The sequence below is a fragment of the Rhinopithecus roxellana genome, chromosome 2 (assembly GCF_007565055.1).
Source record: "Rhinopithecus roxellana isolate Shanxi Qingling chromosome 2, ASM756505v1, whole genome shotgun sequence".
Classification (NCBI taxonomy): domain Eukaryota; kingdom Metazoa; phylum Chordata; class Mammalia; order Primates; family Cercopithecidae; genus Rhinopithecus; species Rhinopithecus roxellana.
The window spans coordinates 41,217,800-41,228,596 of record NC_044550.1 but is presented as its reverse complement, the minus strand read 5'-3'; positions in this window follow the sequence as shown (position 1 = coordinate 41,228,596).

Here is a 10,797-nt window from a genome sequence, read left to right as displayed (position 1 = left end):
AAGGTAGTTGTCTGCAAGCCAGGAAAGGGACCCTCACCAGAACCTGAATCTGTCAACAGCTTGATCTTAGATTTCCCAGCCTCCAACTATAAAAAATAAATGTCTGTTCTTAAGCTATCCAGTCTATGGCATTTTGTTATATAGCAACCCAACCTGACTAAGACAAAAAGAAAATCCCACACCAAACCTTGTTAACAAGTAGGGGTTATTAGCCATCTCCCTATATAATTAGAGCACATGAGGGAACTGACATTGGAAGAGATTCATGAGATCACAAAGATTAAATCACAAAATTTACAAAGCTCTTTGAGACATCAGCCTTGGGTCCTTTCTTACACACTTTGAAAGAATAAACATTAAATATTTAACGTATTCAAATCCTTCAAGCTAAGGATTCCAGGTAAATTCCTAAGAGCGATTGCCATGAGGGTGAATAAAATAGATGAGACCACAGAAGATAACTGTTTGAATTCACTTGTGAGTACTGTGTTTAAGTCTCTGTACATCTCTCTTTCAGAGTTCTTATTTTGGGAACAGGTTTATTAATAAAAGCAGACATATCTATTTCTGTCTTCATTAAGGGAAGTGCCTAACCAACTAACCTGTTTAATAAAATATAAACAGAACTCTTCCCTGTTTAGGGTAATGATAATCAAATTATATCTTAATTATATACTGCACAAAGATATTTTGATGACATTTAAAAAATATCTCCACAGCTAGTACCAGAACTAGAAGTACAGAAAACAAAGTATCAAATCTGTTCTCACAAATCTCTGATAGACAGGAATCCAAAGTACAAAAGCAGCAGAGTACTCATAGTTTTCCGCCAGAGCCATGGGGGGGGGAATGAAATTTTACTCTCTCATGACTAAGGTAAAACTGCTCAAAACTGAAGGTAATATGAAAAATGGTTGAGGGAAGGGTTAGCAAAGAAGAATAACCTGAGCATCATTTTCTCCTGAAGCCTTCTCTTTTTCACAATGACATCTCATCCAGAATAAAACTGGCAAGCCTAATAGCCACTGCCACAAGCCACATTTGCTGAAGAAATATTTTTTTTTAAATTCTTTCAAATATATTCTAAGACATCAGCCATTTTAAATAAAGAAGGATTCTGCATAACTCTTTAAAATGTAATAGTCTGGTATGTATAGTCTAAATCTAAATCTGAAACATATATTGCACCACTATACTTAACATTCCCTAGGAAGAGCACATGATATGCTCGGTGAAAGGAAATCTTTTAGTATTTTCAATAATAAATCCATACGCCCATAAAAGGAAGCTACAGATGATGAGCTTCACAATTTAGAGGAATGAGGAACAAGAAGAGGAAGGTATTCTATTTGCATATCTTTTATACCATTCACACAAGCATATCCAAACCTCGCAACAGTATTCCAGAGAAAAAACTACATATATATATGGAAAGTAAGAACCAGAAAAATCAAATAGCTTGTACATGTTATGCAAATACACAAGCTCCATATCAGAATTGCAAATTGAGATACCTAAGACAACTCACATCAAAAGCAGCCCCTTAATAAAATCTCACAAAAGCTGTTTACTTTGGGTTTTGTTTTTATTATTTATTTATTTACTTTTTGAGACAGAATCTCACTCTGTCACCCAGGCTGGAGTGCAGTGGCTCCATCATGACTCACTGCAGCCTCAACCTCCCGGGCTCAAGAAATCCTTCTACCTCAGCTTCCCTGGGTAGCGGGGACTACAGGTGCTAGCCTCTCAGCTAATTTTTGTATGATTTTTAGAGATGGGGTTTTGCTAGTGTATTAGTGTGTTCTCACTGCTATGAAGAAATACCTGAGACTGGGTAATTTATAAAGAAAAGAGATTTAATTGACTCACAGTTCCACACAGCTGGAGAGGCTTTGGGAAACTTACAATTATGGTAGAAGGCACCTATTCACAGGTCAACAGGAGAGAAAAACCAGTGCCAGTGAAGGGGGAAGCCCCTTATGAAACCATCAGATCTCCCGAGAACTAACTCACTATCACAAGAACAGGATAGGGGAAACCACCCCCGTGATTCAGTTACCTCCACCTGGTTCCTCCCATGACATGTGGGAATGATGGGAACTACAATTCAAATTGACAGTTGGGTGGGGACACAGACAAACCATATCATTCCACCCCTGGTCCCACCCAAATCTCATCTCCTCATAATTCAAAACACAATCATGACCTTCCAACAGTCCCCCAAAATCTTCACTCATTACAGCATTAACTCAAAATTCTAAGTCCAAAGTCTCATCTGAGGCAAGACAAGTCACTTCCAGCCATGAGCCTGTAAAATCAAAAGCAAGTTAGTTATTTCCTAGCTACAATGGGGATACAGTCATTGGGTAAATATACTTGTTTCAAATGGGAGAAATAAGCCAAATAAAGGACCTACAGGCCCCATGCAAGTCTGAAATTTAATAGGGCAATCATTAAATCTTAAAGTACTAAAATGATCTCTTTTGAATCCATGTCTCACATCCAGATCACTCTAAAGTAAGAGGTGGGTTCCCACAGCCTTGGGCAGCTCTGTCCCTGTGGCTTTGCATGGTACAGCCCCGCTCCCAGCTGCTTTCAGGGCTGGTGTTGAGTGTCTGCAGATTTTCCAGGCACCCGTGGCAAGCTGTTGGTGGATCTACCATTCTGGGGTCTGGAGGACAGCAGCCTTCTTCTCACAGCTCCACTGGGCAGTGTCCCAGTGGGAACTCTGTGTGGAGGCTCTGACCCCACATTTCCCTGCTACACTGCCCTAGCAGAGGTACTTCTTGAGGGTGCTGCTCCTGCAACAAACTTCTGCCTGTACATCTAGGCATTTTCTTACCTCTGAAATCCAGGTGGAAACTTTAATTCTTGACTTCTGTCCAACTGCAGGCCCAATAACATGTGTAAGTCACCAAGGCTTGGGCCTTGCATCCTCTGAAGCAGTGGTCTGAACTATATGCTGGCCCTTTTTAGGCACAGCTGGAGCCGAAGCAGCTGGGATACAGAGCACCATGTCCCAGGACTGCATAGAGCAGGGGGCCCTGGGCCTGGCCCAGGAAACCACTTTTCCCCCCTAGGCCTCTGGGTCTGTTACGGGAGGGGCTGCACTGAATGTCTTTGACATGCCCTGGAGACATTTTCCCTATTGTCTTAGTGGTTAATACTGGGCTCCTTGTTACTTATGCAAATTTCTGTAGCCAGCTTGAATTTCTCTCTAGAAAATGGGATTTTCTTTTTTATGGCATAATCAGTTTCCAAATTTTCCAAACTTCTATGCTCCACTTCCTCTTGAACTGTTTGCCGCTTACAAATTTCTTCCACCAGATACCCTAAATCATTTCTCTCGACTTCAAAATTCCACAGATCTCTACGTCAGGGCGAAATGCCAACAGTCTCTTTGCATAGCAAAAGTTACCTTTATTTCAGTTCTCAATCTCCATCTGAGACCTCCTCAGCCTGGACTTTGTTGTCCATATCACTATCAGCATTTTGGTGAAAGACATTCAACATGTCTCTAGGAAGTTCCAGACTTTTCCATTTTCCTGTCTTCTTCTGAGCCCTCCAGACTCTTCTAACCTTTTCCTATTACCCAGTTCCAAAGTCGCTTCCACATTTTCGGGCATCTTTACAGCAGTGCCTCACTCACAGTACTACTAACAATTTACTGTAGTAGTCTGTTCTCACACTGCTATGAAGAAATACCCAAGACTGGATAACTTACTAACAAAAGTTAATTGACTCACCCTTCCGCATAGCTGGGGAGTCTTCAGGAAACTTAACAATCATGGAGGAAGGCACCTCTTCACAGAGTGGCAAGAGAGAGAAATTAGTGCCCAGTGAAGAGGGGGGCCCCTTATAAAACTCACTATCACAAAAACAGGATGGGGGAAAGTGCCCCCATGACTCAATTATCTCCACCTGGTCCCTCCCATGACATGTAGGGATTATGGGAACCACAATTCAAGATGAGATTTGGGTAGGGACACAGCCATACCATATTAGCCATGTTGCCCAGACTGGTCTCAAACTCCTGGCCTTAAGTGATCTGCTCACCTAGGCCCCCTAAAGTGCCAGTATTACAGACATGAACCACCATGCCCAGTCTGGTTTTATTTTTAAAACTAAAATTTATTTTTATTAAATTAATGCATACACATTGTTACAAATTGAATCATCCAAAAAGATTCATGATTAAAATGATTAGTTCTTTTCTTCTCTTCCTCACTCTAAGTTTAGCTTTGCTGCTAAGAATGTACATTTTTATTGTCATTGGTTTTAGTTTTCCTGTGATTCATGAATTTGACCTTATTCATTATCTTTCTACTGAGTTATATGAGGAGGTAACTTTACAACAATGTCTATTACCTCTTATCCTCCACTTTTCCCAAAATGCTAATATTATTAATTCCTCTGTTTACAGTTAATAATCAAAATAATCTAACTTTATTACTTATCTTAAATAATATAAATAATTGTTCCTATACCCCAAGGCTGTTTGTTCCTCTACCTTTACCTTCACTTAACTTATTCTATCTTCTAGATTTTAATTTTGGTCATCTTTACTTTTCATATTTTATATTTATATTTTCACCTCAAGTATTTTCTGTCTAATCCTAGAGTCACAAACTGTCAGCTGCAAACTGTCTAGGGCTCAAAACATTAGTGTGAGCTGGAGATATAAATTTGAAATTTATAAGATGTTTAAATCTATGGAAATATAAGTTACCTAGAAGGAATGCGTATAGCAAAAAGGCAGAAGAAGAGAACTTTGAGCTTCATGGATATTTAGGGTTTGGGTAGAGGAGGAACCCAATAAGGGAGAATGAAAAAGAGATTGAAGAGAAAGAATGAAAACCAGAAGAGTGTGATGAAAATTAAGAGGAGCTAGCGTTCTTGATAAAGAGGAAATAGCATATTACATCAGTTCTGTGGAGAGCTTGCATATGAAAAGGATAAAAATTCAGAATGACAATGTTGATGACTATAACAAGAAGTGTGATGGGTGAGGAAGCAAAATTACAATGGCTTAATGAATAATTGAGCAATGAGGAAGCAATGATATCTTCTGTAGAAAATGCCTTCCAAAAAAATTGGATGTGAAGGGGAGCAGAGAAATGCAGCATAGCTGGAGGGGTATGGGTCAAGAAAGTAATTTTTAAGCCAGTGTACCAAGGGGTCAGTAGAGAAAACCCAGTGATGTCCAGCAAACTGAGCAGATTCTATCAGACAGTGTTGGCCAAGCAAATACTGAACATACCATGGTCAGAGTGGGACAATAAGATAAATCCATAGGCAGAAGGCCTCATTTTGGGCTTCAGGTTTCCAGGCTTAGAAAATGATTTTCTGATAGCCTTATATAACTTTGAGTCATATTCTTGGGTGCTGTTAAGCATCGCATGAGTCATTATGGGCTTTGACAGATTAGCGAACTATAGGTAGGGCCTTTATTTACTCTAATATTTCTGCTACTGATACTTCCTGTTGTACAATTTTTAACTATTATTATTAAACTTTTTTGCGTGATAGTTTTATTTATAGAGTCTCACCATGTTACTGAAACTGTGCTGAGGAATTTATAAATATTAACTCATTTAATTCTCATTACAATACTATTAAGTGAGTCCTATTAGGTTTATTTTATGAACTGAGGCATAGATAATTCTGTTACCAAAGCAGTCTATTTTAAGAGTTCATGATGTCAAGCCCTACATTCAATTATTCCTCTTTTATAAAAGTACTTATTTGCAAATGAGAGTTGATATGTGGTCAAGTGGAAAACATTTCACCCAACCTCTGGATGGGTGATTGAAACCAAGTGAAGAAGATTCCTTTTGTTAGTTAACTTGGGCCTTCTGTTCTGATATCTCTGACCTAGTGTATGAACTAGCAGCATTGCCATGTGGCTGCCATATCAGTTTTCTTTAAACCTACACTAGCTGAAGTGACCTAGTATAAAAGCTCATTTTTATCATTAATCAGTATAATGAACAAATAACTAATTACCGGTTTTGCTTTTTTTCATTTGAGGGGGACAGAGTTTCTATCTGAAACTCTGACATCATTGCACAGATTTCCTCTGAAATCTGAAAAGTAGCATCTGGAAGAATTGCTGCAGTAACATAACTGCAGCTGCCATCTCTAAAATCATCAACTCAACATTCCCAGTGTGGCTGGTTGTCTCTGGTCCTCACTTCTACTACACATGTTCTTTGACCTTAAAATATCTTAAGGTCCTTGACCTTTTAAAAAAACGTATTCATTGGCCAGGCACAGTGGCTCCTGCCTGTAATCCCAGCATTTTGGGAGGTCACAGCGGGTGGATCACTTGAGGTCACCAATTCGAGACCAGCCTCGCTAACATGGTGAAATCCCATCTCTACTAAAAATACAAAAATTACCCGGGCATGGTGGCATGTGCCTGTAGTCCCAGCTATTCAGGAGACTGAGTCAGAAGAACCGCTTGAACTCGGGAGGAAGAGGTTGCACTGAGTCAAGATTATGCCATTGCACTCCAGCCTGGGCAACAGAGTGAGACTCCATTTGAAAAAAAAAAAAAAAAAACCTGTTTATTATCTTATTTCCAACTTTATCTCCATACTTAAATGTGTACCTATTAAATGACCCTCTTGCAGCACCCTCAATTTTTTTTTACATTTATGTTTCTAGTTCAAATTCCCAAAACTTGATCACTTAAACAAATCCAAACGTTGAATTCTCTCCTCCACTCAGACTTCTGAAGACCCAGCTGTGTAAACTATGACAATTATATGGATTGATGGTACTGCAAGCCTTGGACATCACACATGAATCCTTTTAGATAGCTCAGGCCAGTTCCCTCTCTCCTTATCTCCTCTCATTAAGACATAAGCTAGACTGTGCCTGACTCAATTTCAGCCTCATAATACAAAGGGGAGTGAGGTACTTCATCTGTAAGTTCATCTGCTTCCTGATTATTACATCGTCTTGATCCCCAGGTAAGGAAAAGTGGGACTACTCCTCTTTGCAAGGTACTTCTTTCATACATGCTTTACGTGCTTCTTTCCCTGCTTCCTCCAAGCTCTTGCTCCAGCTGTTACTCAATTCTTCTGCTTTGGCAAAATTTCCCATTCCATCAGCTCCTTCCCATAAGTGTAGCCAAAATATGCCAGATAACAGACACAGAGAAGATAAATGGAAACTCTCCTACATATCTGTGTTTTTTCTCCTCTGTTACCTTTATTCTACACAGCATATCTACTTTTCTCAAAATATTAATACTTGCTAAAACTTTAGAATATTCACTACATGTCATAACTGTACATATGTTAACTCATTTAATTCCTACAACAACCCTATGAGATAGGCATTTGTATTATCTTCATTTTAGACATGAAAAAAACTGAGTGACAGCAAGTTTAAGTAAATTGTTCAACATCACTTAGCATCACTTCTTCCCATCCCATTGTCTCTTTGACCTGTTAATTAATTTTACAGGAATCATCATGGGTGATTACCTGCTTACTTTTATGGCTGTCAGATTTTAAAATGTTAAGCCGACCGCTTCTTTCAGGATGTTTTAAAATATCTTTTTAAATTTCTGCTTAAAAATTTTTTTGAACTCTTTTTTTTTTTTTTTTTTTTTTTTTTTTTGAGACAGAGTCTTGCTCTGTCACCCAGGCTGGAGTGCAGTGGCCAGATCTCAGCTCACTGCAAACTCCGCCTCCCGTGTTTACGCCATTCTCCTGCCTCAGCCTCCCAAGTAGCTGGGACTACAGGCGCCCACCACCTCGCAGGGCTAGCTTTTTTGTATTTTTTTATTAAAGACGGGGTTTTACCATGTTAGTCAGGATGGTCTCCCTCTCCTGACCTTGTGATCCGCCGGTCTCAGCCTCCCAAAGTGCTGGGATTACAGGCTTGAGCCACCGCGCCCGGCTTTGAACTCTATTTTTATATTTTCTATTTCCATCACAATCCCAACTTGTACTCATTCTCAGTGATTTAAATCATTAAAAAAAAAGCAAACTGTAATTGAATTCAAAGTATATGAAATCTGAATGTATTTTCAATCAGAATGTATTGAAGTATAAAAATACATATATTTTATCTTTGTTACCAAAAAAAATTTAAATATTCAAAATTAATTATTAAAAACAATTAGGAATAAAAAATACTTACTGTAAAATTTTTAATTTAAAAAATTATTAAATCTCGGCTGGGCGCAGTGGCTCAAGCCTGTAATCCCAGCACTTTGGGAGGCCGAGACGGGCGGATCACGAGGTCAGGAGATCAAGACCATCCTGGCTAACATGGTGAAACCCCGTCTCTACTAAAAAATACAAAAAACTAGCCGGGCGAGGTGGCGGGCACCTGTAGTCCCAGCTACTCGGGAGGCTGAGGCAGGAGAATGGCATAAACCCGGGTGGCGGAGCTTGCAGTGAGCTGAGATCCGGCCACTGCACTCCAGCCTGGGCGACAGAGCGAGACTCCATCTCAAAAAAAAAAAAAAAAAAAAAAATTATTAAATCTCACTAAACACTTCTATAAAAATATAATTCATCTCAATTTTGCACTTAATATCTATTTACCAAAGTAAAGCATCACTGTCATGCTTCATGGAGCTTACATTGAAACCTAGGTAAATACAAATTTAAGAAAAGCATGAACCATTTAATGTTGTAAAACAGATCAAGCTCTGCCACATATTGAGAATACCTGTTTTTTGTGAGTATCTTGGAAATGCAAATTGGAACATAAAAAGTGACAGAAAATAGATGCTCCGCACTACCAGGAAATGGTACTATATTTTGCAGGAATCTTTTGTATTTGTGCGATTTGAAAAGAAGCATTTGGCAGATCAGCTCATCTATCTTTTCTCTTACCAATCCCTTTCCGTGCTCTGATCCTCCTCTCACTCTGATGCACTTCTTTTATCTCCAGTGTCACAGTGGCATAGCCCACAACCTTCACAGCATTTGGACACAGTTGCCTTTTGCAAGAGGTGAAGAAAAATATTACCCTGGGTGAGTACATTATTAGTCAGGAGAATAGATGTTTAAGATTACAGGAGTGCAAGTGTTGAGTACTATATTCTATCTTATAGGAAAACCTATATGTCTTTAAAACTGGTACATACGTGTGTCTAAGATATTTAAGATCTTTTAAAGTACTAGGCTTATATTCAAATTCTTCTGAAGTGCCAAGGGCCGCTCTTGTCAGGATCCAAGGGAGTCTTGCTCAAGATAGAAACTAAGTTTAATTGTAGAAACATGAAAAAAGATCAATTATTGAATTTCATAGTTTGAAAATATATATCCAGCATACACTACAGTAAATTGCACATACTTTACAAACCTTTATTGACAGTCTGTTTTCTTTCCAAATTAGAAGCTTACTAAAAAAACTGGAATTAGGTCTAAATTAATTATTGTGGTCCCAGTGAAGAGCCCATCTTCTGGCATATATCAGCAAATGTTGCTGTAGATGATCCATTGTTTCTAAGGAGCATAGGCTGGGATCAAGTACATGCAGGAGATGAACATGCTGAGGGCAAAAATACGTAAAAGGGATTTAAATGAGAGTATCTTGAATGGTAAGTAGAAACAAATACTAAATTTAAAGATTATTACTAAAGTAATATACATATTTTCCTCCTCTTTTTTCATTTTTCTTCTTTGAATGAACAATTCCCAATAGTAAATAAAGAAAACCAAGAACTCTTTAACCACTATATTTTCCAATAGCTATTACTTGTATAGAGTTTCCTTGATATACAAGAAAAAATGTGGCTATTAAACTAAATTTTAAGTAAAAGCACATTATGGTAGAAATAAGGCCCTCCAGAGAATAATTTTATGAGACTATTATTGCACGGTAGCTTGGGCAGTTGAACTCACATGAAACAAATGGCTCTATAAAACAAGTCCCAAAGTGGTCTATTGCTTAATTAAATTCATATACAAAACATCCCTCTGCCTTGACTTGTGTACATACATATATTAAATGTATTTTAAAATTCAGTCTGAAAAAACATGACCTCATAAAGATGCAAAAGTCTAGACTCCACTTCAAAGCCGCATAACTTCTTGAAGCAATATTTTATGTAGAATTGTGACTTTTAAATAATTGCTTTTTCCCCTTAACCTAGTGAAACCAGTCAGTTTGATGTATATAATATGTTTAAGCTTTCTGCCTAGAAGGGTATGCCATAGTGTCTATGAAATGTCTGCGAGGAATGCAGGTACTGCTAATTCTTTCTTTTCTTATTTCATCAAAATGGAAGCATTTCTACAGAAGCCTGGACATGCACAGGAAGAAACACATTTGCAAGCCCTATAACCCAATCCTTCAACTGAAACATGTCTACTTAGAAGAATGTTAATTTAATGAATGCAAATAAATTAAGACATGTTTTTTCCCTTGATATAAAATTGTTTTACCACAATGTATTACTCTACTCTTCTGTTTCATGAACCACCTACATGTGGGTAACAGCCTTCCAAGAACAGAATGCAGTCCAGTCTGTTCAATAGCCTAAAAACATCTTAAAGCCATCTGCTATTAAATGTGTTCAGGGAAGAAGGAAGCAAAGGGGTAAAAAGAAGATACAATATTCAAAATGTTACTAATTGATTATAAGATTTTATTTCTGCAAATGTTCAGTTTCAGAATTTCACACAAAAGAATCTAAATTAATAATTTTAGCCTGTCTATTTTCACCTATTCTTTTGGGAAACTCTTTATAGTGCCTATTCAACTAGCACCCCAAAGAGAAATGGGAAACAATGTACAAAATCTAGATACATATAGATGATTCTC